Raw genomic sequence first — 14,636 nt, 5'->3', positions numbered from 1 at the left:
ACCTCGGCCGCGGCCCGCGGTGTCGGCGCCCCCGAAGTCGCCGCCGGGCTGAGCGGGCTCTGCTCCTCCGTCCCCTCCCGCGCCCGCCGTCGTCGCCTCCCTCCCTCCTCCCCAGCCTCTCCGCATGGCGGCGGCCGCGGCTCCTCCTCCTCCACACAAGATGGCGAGAGCCCGGCCGCAGCGGCCGCCGCGGCCTCACGGCTGCCTGCGCGCGGGCGGCCGAGGGTCGGGACGGACCCTTCTCCGACGGGGCCGGGCTCGGGGAACGCGGGGCTGCTCTCGGGACGGACGGACGGACGGGAGGGCTTGCCTGCAGAGCCGAGGACACAGGGCGGCTGGGGAGCGAGTGGTGGCCGGGGACAGCCTCGCCCTCGCCTCTCCGTCCCTCCGAAGCGGGGCTGGCGGGTCGGGGCCCGACGGGACGTCTGCCGGCTCCTGACCCGGGGACGCCCTCGGAGGGCAGCCCGAGGCGGGCTCCGGTCGGGAAGCTGAGCCGGGATGGCCGGGCGGCTGCTGCGGGGCGGGACGCGCGCAAGTGGGGCCGGCGCGATCGGGGAGGCTGCGGGGACAGGCCGCCGGCTGTCCGGGGAAAAGCGGGAGCCGGGAGCGCGCCCTCGGTCGTGGGCAAACCTCCCCCCCCCCCCCACGCCCAGAGTGCAGGCGAGGTGACCTCCTGCCCGCTGTGTCACTTTCTAGAAAGAAGGGCAGACCGCCTCTGCGAGCGAGGACTCACTGTGAAAGTGGGAAGCCGGGAGCTTTGCCTGCCCTTTCACCGAAGATCTGTGCATTTGTTTCTATGGTGTTCAGATCCTAATGTCCTTAACAGAAAAAGCCCTCTTGTTCCAAGGGAAACATTTGGAGATCAAAATCGAGCTGGGCCAAAGGGAAAGTAAAAGCTTGGTCTCACGCAGCTGCGGGGCTGGAAATGCTGACAATGGTCAAACCATATGTGAAAGTAGGACTCCATCCTAGAACACCGACGTTAATGGCCTCTGGACGGTCAACACTTAGTCACAGACTGGCAGCGTCCATATTTTTTGCCGCTGCTTCCAACTTGAGACCAATCAGAGAAAGCCAAATATGCTCTCTAAACCAATGACTGCCTGCTTCTAGCCCTCCTCCTGCTTTCCAGACAGCAACATCCAATCAGAATAAGGCTGAAGCCTTCTTTCCCTCCCCCCCCCCAATTTTTTTTTTTCCCTTCGATTGTAACACTTTCCTAATTATTTTTTCCTTGAGGGCCCAGGTCTTTGACAAGTGCCAGCAGATGCTTGCTGACCCCATTACCATAGCAAGCTCTGAATAAATAGCAGTGTTTAGTCACTTGGTGATTCTGATTCAGTTCCATAGAGCAAAGACTCCCCTTTGTTGTCCTGAGACAGGTTTTTGCCTTGTAGCTCTAGCTAACCTGTAACTCACCCAGCGCTCTTAATTGTTTATATTCATTATTTTAGCTTTTGCATTTCTGAGTTTAAAGCATGTCATCTCCCACCCAGATTTTAAAACAGCTACTCATGGAAGGGAATAGGCCTGTACCTAGTGCTTGCTCACCCTGGAGAGCCGCTAAGTGATCTCAAAGAAGGTATGAGGCCTTGTTTGTCCTGTTTTTTTGTTTTTTGTTTTTTGTTTTTCCTGGGGTTTTGTTTGCCTGTTTGTTTTTGAGACAGTTTATTTGTGTATCCCTGGCTGTCCTGGTTCAGTTTTAATGGTTGAGAGATCCATCCAATTGGATCATAATACTTTTTTTTTCTCCCTAGTTCAAACAGATTCGCATTAAGCTAAACTTCTAGCCCAGATTCTTATTTTTGAGGTGATTTATAATCCATTACTTTCTTTAAAAATACTTTTTTGGGACCAGGCTTCTGTGACACACCCTTAATTCCAGCACTTGGGAGGCAGAGACAGGCAGATCTCTGTGAATTTGAAGCCAGCCAGAGATACAGGGTGAAACCCTATATTTTTTTAAGGGGGGGGGGTTGGACAGATGCTCAGTGGTTAAGAACACTGGCTGCTCTTCCAGTGGTCCTAAGTTCAAGTCCCAGCACCTACACCATGGCTCACAACCATCTCGAACAGGATTGGATATCATACATGGAGGTAGAGCACTCATAAGTAAGGACATCTTAAAAATTATTTCTTTAAAAAGTGGAGGTTTCCCAGTGGGTAAAATGTTTGCCACTAAGCCTGACAATCTCAGTCTGACCTTCAGGACCAGAACTTAATCCTACCAGTTGTCCTTAACCTCACGTCTGTCCACATGAAAAATTAAATGTGATTTTAGAAAACACGAATGAGGGTCTTGAAAGATGGCTCAGAAGTCAGAAGCTACCCTTGAAGAGGACCTGGGTTCAATTCCCAGCACCCATATGACAGTTCACTCCAGTTCTGGTAGGTCTGAAGGTCTTCTGGACCAGGCACATACATACCTTACCATACTGCAGGCAAGACACCCATATACACACAAATGTAACAATAAAAGTGAGGTATTTGCTAATGCACAAAGTATCTTCACATTTATAAAATGTATACTTTTCAGGAAAATGATGTAGAAAGCACTTCTAGAGTAAACAAACTGAAAAGTCCTTTAGCAATAGACAAAGGAGAATGGATGTAGTTTTCAGGGTTTTATTCTCTCTCACCATCCTTAGCCAGCTTAGCTTGCCAGCTGTCTTTGGGCCTCATCAGGTCTCACATGGCATGGCCTGGTCATCACCCAGAGGTCTTGCTAATCATTTTGCCCTTCTGTTTTCCTAAGATTACTGTGCACTACTAGCTTTTGCTTATTTATTAATTTGAGAATAATGTGTGGCTGAGAAAACAGTGAAATCTGGAAACTAGTTGTTTAGGCATACATGCACTTTGGTCTAGTCAGATCAAGAAAAAATTGACACAGTCTTCATGCCAGATGCCTGGGTCCCCTTGGGGACTTTCCAAGTTAGTTCTGGGGCAGTTGCTGAAAAATAACGTTGGACCCTGTTGATCTGCTGGAATGCTGGCATGAGTACGAAGTCCCTACTGTGCCCCAACCCACAACAAGATGCTGTTTCTGAACACTCTTCTCTAAGTGCATAGCAAAGGACCTGAACAGTCATGAAGCATGCCCAGCTCTTGAAAGTAGAACTCATTTTAAAAATGAGACCTGAAAGTGCACACCTTTAATCCCAGCACTCGGGAGGCAGAGGCAGGTGGATCTCTGTTGAGTTTGAGGCCAGCCTGGTCTTCATAGCAAGTTTTAGGAAAATCAAGCTAGACAGAGGGACCCTGACTCAAATAAATAAATAAATAAATAAATAAATAAATAAATAAATAAATAAATAAATAAATAATACTATTTTGCATGTATGCAGGGTGTAGCTGCAGGGTGTAGCTGTTCACAGTGTGGGTGTGGAGGATAGAGGACAACTCTGGACTGAGTCCACTCCGTTTGCCTTCACTTGGGTTCCGGAGATAAATTCTAGTTGCTGGGCTTGCATCCACTGACAGCAAAGTGCCTTTACTCACTGAACCATTTTGCTGGCCCCAGTCTATTTGTTTATTTAGAGACAGGGTCTTACTCTGTAGCTCTAGCTGTCCTAGAACTTGACTCTGCCTTCCTGAGGCTGAGATCAAAGACCTGCTTCACCATGCCCAGCCTCTCCTGAAATAATTCTGTCATACCTTCCGGTTCTTAGAATCTCCCTTTGTTAGATCTTCCCCTCAACTTTTACTTATGCTCAACATTTTCTCCATTGTTCTGTTTGTGTGAATCAGGGTCTTCTGTAGCCGAGGTTGGCCTGTAGCTAACCCTGAATCGATCCCCTTTGATCCTACGGGTTTTTATCTGTTCTAATCCACAAACTGAAGCAATCTCCCCTCCCTCTTTCATGTCCAGCTAATGGTCTCCTGGGACCAGCTCTGCCAGGTGGGAAAAGCCTGCAACTTCTCCCTCTATATTATCACTTCCACACTCACACCCATTATTGCTGCCACTGTCCCAAGCTGGAAGGTTTTTGTTTTGTTCTCGCTCTCTGTCTCCCTCTCTCTGGTTTGGACTACTCCAGGAGCTTTCTAGACTTCCTCTGCCTCTCCCTCCCTAGCCCATTGTGCGCATGAAGGCACAGGAATTTTCCAGTCAGATCATCAGCCAGCCTGAGAGGCCTTAAAATGATTCTCTATTACTGAGAGAATAAAATGAAGTCCCCATCTCTCTTCAAAACCAGAGGCTACAAAAGTGGAGCTGGACCTACTGCTCTGAGTCACTGTTAAGACTATACTTATGATTTAGAAATTATTTATTTACTAGCTTTATTTATTTTATTTGTATATGTTTTGCCTGCACTCATGTCTGTGCACTATTTTCCTGTGCAAGAGCAGCCAGTGTTCTTAACTGTGGAGTCATCTCTCCAGGCTCCCTTTTTTTTCTTTTTCTATTTTGAGGTAAAGTCTTGTTAAGTAGCCCTGACAGTGGTCCCCACTGCGCTGGTCTTCCTGCTCTAGTCTCCTAAGTGCTAGGATCACAGATGTGCACCGCCCTGCTGTCTGGCTTGAATGCGTGCATACATCATCGTATTTAAAGACGTGGCCCTCTCCCTCATTCAGCATTCCGTTCATTTCCAGTGTCGCACTTACTGCTTGTGCCCAGCCCAACTCAAATCCACTTCTCCCGCTGAGCATTGCTGATCCGTTTCACGTGCTCTTCTGCACTCCTACACGGAGCTCTTTTGTTGCTAGGATGCTCCTTGCAGGTTGGCTCTGAGCAGCCTGGATTTTTCCAGGGCAACCGTCAATAGTGCAGCTGTTTATTTTCTACAGTTCCCAGTGTGGACTGGACAATAACTTATATGGCCTACTGTGTTGATAGCCTTGTGCCACGGCTGTCCATAAACATGTGTAATTCTAACCGTGAGGACAGGGACAAAATAATGCTCATCTTTCTTTTGCCAACGACAAATAGTAAGGGGCTTTGTATACATGCAGGAGAAGCTCAGAAAATGAGAAAATGATTAATAGATTAATCAGAAATTTATTAATAGATTAAAATAACTCACTTGAAGAGTCTAACACACAATAAATATGTCTTCTTTTATATTTTGGGGACAGAGTTTCAGTATCAGCTCTGGCTAGCCTGACACTTGCTATATAGACCAGGCTGGCCTTGAACTCAGAGATCTACCCGCCTCTTTCTCCTGAGTGCTGAATTAAATGCATGTGCCGCCATACTCAGTTTGTTATTTTCTTAAAGTTCAACAAATGTTGCTTTCCCTTCTCTCAGATGGCTCCAAACAGCCTGTCTCTCCCAAGCCTTTTGACCGTACTAGGCAATGTTGGACCTGGTCATGCACTAGTGTATTTGCCTTTTCAAGATTGCCTGTGTTTCTTATTCTACATTCAAAGCTTGTGTTTTAAATCTAGACATTGTGTCTTGCAATTCTTTATTTCACATAGCAGACCATCCCTTTATGTTTTGTTCTGAGACAGGGTCTTATTCTGTAGCCCAGGCTGGGTTCAAGTTCATGGTGTCTTTCCTGGGCCTTGCTAGTGCTGGGATCACAGGCAGGTACCACCATGGGCTGCACAGGTTCTTATTTGTCAGTTGGTTCATAGAGAGATTCTCAACAGTCATTGACTGATTACTCTGCAGGAAGAAGGGAAATGATGAAGGTGGACTCTGGCTAGGTGCTGCAGTCATTTCTCTACTTGAAAACACATTTTGGTGCTGTGTTCCAGCGCCAAAAGTAGGCGCTTCAGTGGTTACACTGCTACCTCTGGCAGTAACCAAAACACAGGTGTGAATGATGAAGCAATCTTTTGTCAGAACAGTGTCTTCTGGAAGAGCAGGAAGAATCGTTATGGAGTAGTAAGACTTCCCAAAGCCTGTCTGCTCCTCTGTGCAGTGAAGGGGACACACATGCTTCTGGGGGTGGTGTGCAAGAAAAGTAAATGAGAAAAGCACCTGACATGCTTAGCCAGGGCCGGACTCATCGCTTGCTGCAACAGGCAATGGCCACTTTGACTGTGGGCCATCTAGGTGGCTCCAGAGCTGTTTTGATGTTAAAGGTGAAGCTACCTTTTGCAATGCAATTCTCTCTCTTTCTCTCTCTCTCTCTCTCTCTCTCTCTCTCTCTCAGTTTTTCAAGACAGGATTTCTCAGTGTAGCCTTGGCTATCCTGGACTCACTTTGTAAACAAAGCTGGCCTCAAATTCACAGAGATCCAACTGCCTCTGTCTCCCAGAGTGCTGGAATTAAAGGCATGCACTACCATGCCCACCTAAATTCTCAATTTTTTTAAGTTAAATCTTGTTTCTAGAATCAACAAGCTGAATTATTTACTTACTCGTTCAAGCATGCATGCTTTTGTCATTCACTCATCAGTCACTTAAACAAGTCTTACTGTATTTCTAATAATGTGTGTGTGTGTGTGTGTGTGTGCATGTGCCCCCAGAGACTAGAGGTGTCAGAAATCTTTAGACGGTTACAAAACATCTGAGGTGAGGTGCTCTTACATGCTCTTAACCACTGAGCCATCTCATCCAAAAATTGTGTGGCCTCTGCCCTGCATACAATAAACGCTGGTAAATGTCACTGAATGATGCTAGCAAGAGGGGCTCTGTAAGTGAAGACACTTTGCCACCAAGCCTGATGACCTGACGACCTGAGTTCGATCCCAGGATCCACATATAAAAGGAGAGAACTGACTCTTAAAAGTTGTCCTCTGACCCCAACATGCATCCCATGGCACACATACATACACAAACACACATAAAAGGAAATCAAATGCTATTGTGTGAATAATAAAGCAATATGAAGCATCTGGGGGAAATGAAGACCTGGGAGCCATATATGTATGCCTTCACATGGGCATAAAGTGCCCTATGGCTAAGATCAGGTCATCCAGCCAGATGTTTAAGGCGTAAATTTTGCCATGTGAATGGTTTGGAAAAAAACGAAAAACACGCCATTCTTTTAAGCCTTGAGATCTGTGACCTCCTCCAAGCACATGGATGCCCCCAGCCCAAAGGAAAAAACAAGGTGTTAGAATTCTGTTTCTCAGTTTCCTTCCCTCACATCTACACCAGCCTCCCGTAGAATCTAGCCTGACCTCTTTCTCTGATATCTCTTTTTTTCAAGGGCACAAGCAGGAATTAATCACTCTCACCCTTGTGGCACCAGTGAGCAAATTTCTATTACATGGGATCCAGGGTAAATCTCTCTGTATTTGCCCTCCACGAGGACTGGCTCCCTCTATGTCTTAGGCTTTTTGCGTCCAACAGCATGAACATGCCCTGGCGTTTGCTGGGTGTTCTGAGCATGTCTACTTAAGGGGCTTTGGAATCAACTACTCATTCCTTCCCATTAGTCTCCTGGAGCATTACATCTGTTGGGTTTCATCTCTAAAATAGTTCGGGGGGGGACTTTGGGTGGTGGGTAGAGAGATGGTTCAGAAGTTCAGAGCACTGTCTGCTCTTGCAGAGGACTTGGGTACAATTCCCAGCATCCACATGGCAGGGAAACCCACAATCACCCCAAATTCCAGTTCGAGGGGAGCTACAACTTCAGTCCTCCACAGACACCAGGCATACACACAGTGCACAGACATACAGGCAGATTAAAACAACAACAACAACCAAAAGCCATGAGTCCACCCAGTACCTCTCACCTAGTTGTCCTCACATTCATCCCGACAGAATTGCCCTTGCGGACCTGTTTACTGCTGTGGTGTTCTAACGAAGGCTTCCTCATGACCCTTTTGCCTCCCTCCCACAGATGGTCCTGGGTGGTTTACAGCTAAGCTGTCTCACCTGGGACCTTTGCCCTGTTGTCCTTCCCTGGAGAGAAAGCCCCTCCTCACTCCTTGGTCTGTGGGCTTCCAAGTAAATCTCATTCTTTCAAGAAGCAGACTCCAGACGTCACCCTGCTGTGTCTCATGAGATTTGGTGTCTCTAATCATCATCAAAAGCTCAAGTTAATTTATTTCTTCATTTGCAGACTTGCTTGTCGTTTGTCTCCCCCGGGAGAATAAGCAACAGGAAAGCAAAGACTAAGAATATTATGTCCCATCTAGGTGGTGGTAGCACAGGCTTTTAATCCCAGCACTTGGGAGGCAGAGGCAGGTGGATCTCTGAGTTAGAGGCCAGCCTCGTCTACAGAGTGAGTTCCAGGACAGTCAGGGCTACACAGAAAAACCCTGTCTCAAAAAACAAACAAAAAATTACAACCAAGTGTCTAAAATGTTTGGTTTACAAGGACTCTACCCCTGCCTACCTTAACTTGCAAACTGTTTAGCTTCTCTGATTTATTCATTTTTTCATTTATTTGCTTGTTTATTTTTATTTTATTTTTGAGACAGGGTCTTACTATGTTGCCCGGCCTGGAACTTGCCATTTAGACCAGACTGACCTCAAACTCACAGAGCTCCACCTGCCTCTGCCACCCAGGTACTGGGATTTAAAGCTGTACCACTTAGTTATTCCCTGGCTTAATCTTTTTATTTTAACTTGCAAATAGTCTGACTTCCTAGACTGAAGAGATGCCTCAGTAGACCTTGTCTCTCCCACTGCCTACACCCCAGCTTCTGCCCTATTCATTCCTCCCCAACTGCCATGGGGAGCAGATTCTGTCTAGACGTCTTCCATAAAACATACCCACAGGGAGCAGGGCCTACAGTGACTCCGCTGTTAATCCAGGGGCAGGCGACCCTGTTCTTGTCGTTTCCTGAATTTTGTTCTGTACAACACAGTCCCCTGAGCTGCTCTGGTAAAAATGAAGTGTGTCTGGGTTCGTCCTCCTCTTGCACGCTTCTTGGGTTGTAGGCAGCGCTCCACCACTGAGCTGTGTGTATGGCTCAAAGCCCTGATTACTGCTCTGTGTGTGGGGTGGGGAGGGGTGTGCAATGTGTATGTGCGGGCACTGACCCCTGCCTGGGCATGCTGTTGTATATACCCTCTGCACGTATGTTGTATAAGTCATCTCTCTATTATTTACGTCTCATGCAACGTAAATGACATGTGATCAAGTGTCATATTCTCTTGTTTAGGCAATGATAATGAGAGAAAAGGTCCGTAGGTGTTGAGTCCCCATGCAATTGCTCTTTCTTTTTTCTTTTATATTTATTTTATTTTATTTTATTTTTTTGGTCTTTTTGTTATTTTGTCTTTATTTATTTTATTTTATTTTATTTTATTTTATTTTATTTTATTTGCAATTGCTCTTTCAAATATGCTTAACTTCACATAGTTGGCCCCAAAGATATGAAACCCACAGTTGCAGAAGGCCAACTGTTTTGAATGAATGGCCAATGGTTTGGGAGGCAGGTGCTCAGAGAAGAAAAGAGCTGCAGTAAAGTACCCAGACAAAATGCAAGACACCCAGTTCAACTAGAATTGCATATAAATAATGGGTTTTTTTCCCCAGCATGAATATGTTTCAAATGTTGAGTTATGGGATTTAGGGATATAGCTCGATGATAGAACACTTGCCTGGCACGTGTAAGGCCAAAGGTTCCATTCCCAGCACAGAAAAAAAAATTAAATTGTACCAAATGGAGATGTACTTGAAATGATTTGTTGTTTGAGTGTATGTGCATCACATGCATGCAGTGACCTCGGAGGCCGGGAGAGGGTGCTAGATTTTCTGGAGCTAGAGCTATCGATGGTCGCCAGTCACCTGACAGGAATCACGGGAGTCACACCCAACACTCACACTCAAGCCAACCGTCCCAACCATATTTGCAATTTTGATTTAACTGGTCTTCTATATTTTTATTTGCTAAATCCAAAAGCCCGGCCTAGGGAGAAGCTGTGAGAGACCAGTTGGATACTGCCCCACCTTTGAGCCTTATGAACGGGTATAAGAGAATACAAGGTCTTGTCAGAGGACCGGGACGGGCCAGGTCCACCCTGACGTGCAGAAAAGAGCAATGGTTGTTTCCTGAGCCACATTAAATAAGGAGGGCAGTCATAACACAAACAGTTGAAAGTACAGGAGGCATCGCCACAGAAACTCACATTTCCATCCACCACAAATTTAAATGGTTTGGGACAAGTTGCTTTATATTTGTAGGACCATTTCCACACACAAAAGATTATTATAACAACAGATTGCAGCAGTAACTTTTGCATCTCTTAAGGTGCATTTCTTGCACGTTAAGGCAAGAAAAGTTTGTGTTGGCTCATGATTTCAGCGGGATTTCAGTCCATCCTGGCAGGAAAAGTCTGGCAGGGTTCATGGGGGTAAGAGCATTGGGCTGATGTTCCCATGAGGATCAGGAAACAGGAAGTACAGGTGGAAGCAGGGAATACAGGCAGGACACTCAGAGGCCCATCGTTGGGGGTCTAGTCTATCATTCAGATATCACCTTCTAAAGGCTGCAAGACCTTCAACACAGCCGCAAGCTGGTGACTGAGTGTTAGAACCACAGGCCTATAGGGGACATTTTGGGGTCAAACTGTGACAAATATCTAGTTGTGCAGTTAGTGCCAAGCTGGAAGGAGACACTGTATAGAAAGTTCATGTCTGGGCCAGACCCACCAAACGCTGCTTAAACAATGCATTTATTAGTAATGGCAGCGGTGGCGGCAGCAGCGGCAGTGGCAGCAGTGGTCCTCCTCTTAACTCTATTTTATTTGGGATGTTTAGGCCTCTGTCTCCCTTCCACCAACCCCCAACCTTGAGTAGGAGAGAGCAAAGGTTAGTGGGGAGGGGGGCTGGGACCCCTTTACTTCTCCTGGCTATTTAGGGTCACTGGGTGCTTTTAGGGCTCAATATACCAATCTCCTTCAACTGCAGACGCAGCCAGCAGGCTCCTCCACGAGGCGGAGCCCCAAGCGTTTCTGTCCATCTGTCTGCTCCAAACCGCCACCCCATCTCTGGTCTCTCCAAACTGCTCCACGGCACACACCAACACCAAACACCACTCCAGAACACGACCACCCAGTCTCTCTCATTGTTTTTAAAGATTGATTTATTGGTTGATTGATTGATTCATTCATTTTTTTTTAAAAGATTGATTGATTGGTTGATTGATTGATTCAGTGTTCGGCCTACATGCGTGCCTGCAGGCCAGAAGAGGGCACTGGATCTCATTATAGATGGTTGTGAGCCACCATGTGGTTGCTGGGAATTGAACTCAGGGACCTCTGGAAGAGTGTTCTTAACCTCTGAGCCATCTCTCCAGCTCTCCCCTACCCCAACTTGGTCTCTTTCTCAGCCTCATATTTTTTACTCTCAGAATCCTAGACCACGCCCCTCTCCATGTGGCATGTGGAAGGCTGTGACCAGCTGGCGAACATCACACCCTGCACGAGACAATTAACAGGTGTGGACAAACTAAAGCCCAACTAAAATCCCACGCTTGGAATTAAAACAAAAACATATTTACATAACATACAAAGAACCTAAAACTTCCATTACAATTACTATTATTATTATTATTATTTTTTTTTTTTGAGACAGGGTTTCTCCATGTGTAGTCCTGGCTGTCCTGGAATCACTCTGTAAGCCAGGCTGGCCTTGAACTCACAGAGATCCACCTGCCTCTGCCTCCCAAGTGCTGGGATTAAAGGCATGCACAGCCACCGCCTGGCACATTTATTAATTTTTTTTTTAAATCAACCAAAGTTGAATGTGGTGCTGATTCTTATAACCCCAGCATTTGGGAGGCTGACGCAGAAGTATCCTGAGTTCAATGCCAGCCTGGGCTACCTAGTGAGTTTCAGGATAGCCTGGGCTATAGAGTGAAAAATGTATCTCAAAATTAATAATCATAAAGATGAGCAGTAATCAAATATTTGCTATTGTATAGTACATATTTTTATTGTTTTGTTTGTTTTTTTTTTTTAATTTTGAGACAGTGGATTTAAATTGCAATGTAGTTCTGCTTAGCCTGGAACTTGTTATGTAAACCAGGCTAACTTCAAACTTGTAGTGATCCTCCTGCCTCTGCCTCCTGCATGGTGGAATTATATCTGTGCGTTAGCATACTGGCTATAATACCAAGGAAATAAAGGACCCCTAGAGGTACACAATGAATGGCTTCCAAGAGAAAATTAAATTTACACTGAGACCTGTAAGATGAATCAGTAGAAGCCGAGAAATAAGAAAGGGATAAGAATAGGATATAGAAAACCCACAAAATGGAGTTTGACAGAGTTGATGTGAAGTGGTTCAGGTTGGATGGGGAATAGAGTCATCGGGAAAGAAGCTGAAGAGAGGGAGGCAGGGCCTTGTGAGTCAACTAAGGAGTCTCATCTTTATCCAGTGGCTACAGAAAGTCATTAAAGCAGGTGGCCAAACTCAGGTGCCAAACTCAGGGACAAGGCAGGTGACAAATAGGAATATATTATAAGGGGTCATGATGTAAGACCTGGGAGTTCAAGATCTCGCCCTTCCCAGAAACTCCCCCAGACCACGGACTCGTTGCAAAAGCAAGAGGTTTATTAACCATTGCGCAATGAGGTCACCCCTGCCCGTCAGCAAAGAGTGGCACCGGGAGACAAAGGCCTTTAGGTTTTTAAAAGAAAAATTGTGGGAAATTTGAAGTTGCAGTTTTGGCAATTTAGGATTGGATGAGGAAGCTATAAAGTAAGATAATTGGTTAGTCTTAAGTGCTCAAGCTTGGCCAGTCCTGCCAAGTGTGGATGCAGCTGCAATTTAAGGTAGGGGTGGTTAGCTCATCCTTGAAGCTTAGGGCTGCAGACTTTTGGCTGGAGGTCAAAAGCTACTCAGAAGAAGTCTGGGTTCATTGCTAAGAAACACTATTTTGAAGACAAGGGTCTAGTCGTTCTTTTTGCTGAGTGAAGGTCATTGCTTGCTTGCTTTTTTTTTTTTTTCTATCTGTCCTCACAGATAGGGTCACATTTCTCCATTCTCTGGAAAGGTACTAAGAGGCTTTAGCTTAACCTGAACCTAAAACTCAAAACTACAGGCTTTAGAAGACATACAGGTTACAAAGTTAGTCTAACCCTTTCAATGGGAACACCAAGACTTCAAGAGCATATGGTTCCTGAAAAGCTGCCAGTTGCAAGTATTAAACCTTTCCCCTAGGGACTGGAGAGATGGCTCAGTGGTTAAGAGCACTGACTGCCCTTCCAGAGGTCCTGAGTTCAAATCCCAGCAACCACATGGCTGCACAACCATCTATAATGTGATCTGATGCCCCCTTCTGGCATAAAGATGTACATGCAGATGGAGCACTCATATACAATAAATAAATAAATCTTAAACAAACAAACAAAAGACTTTTACCCTAGAAAAGGGTGTCAGCAGTGGAGTGGCATGTGTCCTGTGACACTATTGCTGGGGAGATGTGAACAAACAACTATTTACACAGATAGGGAGCAGATAACAGATCCAAGGAAGGATAGCACCAAATCCGGTGAACCAATTACTTTTTCTTGGGGTTACTAGTAGGAATATGGGGAAGGGGTTACTTACAATAATAGGGATGACTCGGGCAGCTGTATCATCAAAAGTCCACCCCAGCAAGGGTGATGGCTCACAAAAGATGGAAGGAATGCTGAAGCTAACTGCACCACTAACAGACAGCTCAGACGGGTCAAAGAGTCTCTTTCAGTTAATTCAGTTGGTCCAAGCCTCTTCCAGGCAGCTCAGCTGGTGTCCACCTCCCCAGCAGTACTGACCATCATATAATCTTGGGAAGAGAGAATCCTAGTGCTTCTGTCAGTTTCAGGGACTCCCTGAGGCTTCTGAGTTGTTTACTTCCTCAATCTTAATGTGCCTCCCTTCAGAATTTCCCGTAGTCTTTAGAGCTTGGAGAGTCTTACCTAGTTTCTTCAAAGGAAATTGCTGCACAATGTATTTGTATTTTAGAACAAGACATTGGAACACATAGGTATGAGGTCTAAATCAGAGGCAGAAAAACCAGAAGCTATCCCAGTGAGAAAGGAACGTGTGAGCTAGGATCAAATAGGACAAAAGAAAAGTAGCTGTTTGTAAAGATGTTTGGGAGGAAGATAGTAGCTCTTGTAGATAAATTCAGTGTGAGGCTAAGGGAGGCTAAGTAAGAGATGACTTGATTCTGCAGGGCAGATTCAGTTGCATGCATTGAAACATAACAAGGTCCATGGTAGGAAGAACAAAGGGGGAGAAAACACAGAGAAGTAAAAGATGAGGGGTAAAAATGGCATAGGAGGGACTGGGGAGATGGCTTGGTGGATAAGAGTGCTTGTTGTGAAGGCAAGACCTGAGTTGAACTGTCAAGCACACATGCAAAACACAGACATGGTCACATGCACCTGTAACGTCAAGGTTTGGAGTGGTGATGGCAGAAACCAGTGTCCTAGTGTTGCCAGTGAGCCCAGAAGAAATGGCAAACTTCCAGCCCAGTGAGAGAGAGACCCTGTCTCAAAACAAAATCAATCAACCAACCAACCAACCAAACAGACAAAAACAAAGGTGGGGAGCAATAGAGGAGACCCTGAAAGCATTCTTCCGGCCTCTACGTGTGTGTGTGTGTTTGTGTGTGTGGTGTGTGTGTTTGTGTGTGGTGTGTGTGTGTAGATGCACACAAGCATGCATGGCTCCACATACAAATTTGTTAAAACCTTTTTTTTTTTTATTTAAAGAGCATATAATCAAATACCAAAACGTAATCAAAATAATTACATTTTGGCATTTGTTCCTGGATTCTGGGAAGAGG

The 14,636-nt window shown here is 45.7% G+C and overlaps 1 protein-coding gene across 2 annotated transcripts in view; it reads right to left on the bottom strand.

Moving 5' to 3' along the window:
* The window catches only part of Ddx6 (DEAD-box helicase 6), a 42,187-nt gene extending 41,210 nt beyond the window's left edge, over positions 1–977 (bottom strand). The window contains exon 1 of one of the 2 annotated variants that reach the window (XM_055612507.1): positions 734–977. The gene's annotated coding sequence lies outside the window, so the exon portion shown is untranslated. Of the gene's footprint in view, positions 1–2; positions 85–733 lie in introns of those variants that run through there. The other variant, XM_055612506.1, reaches the window with a different exon arrangement.
* Between the last annotated feature and the right edge of the window lie 13,659 nt (positions 978–14,636).

Source organism: Psammomys obesus, unplaced genomic scaffold, assembly GCF_907164565.1.
Source record: "Psammomys obesus unplaced genomic scaffold, mPsaObe1.curated_primary_1811, whole genome shotgun sequence".
Taxonomy (NCBI): domain Eukaryota; kingdom Metazoa; phylum Chordata; class Mammalia; order Rodentia; family Muridae; genus Psammomys; species Psammomys obesus.
Note: the sequence above shows the minus strand (reverse complement) of the source record. Positions and strands in the feature narration are given on the sequence as shown.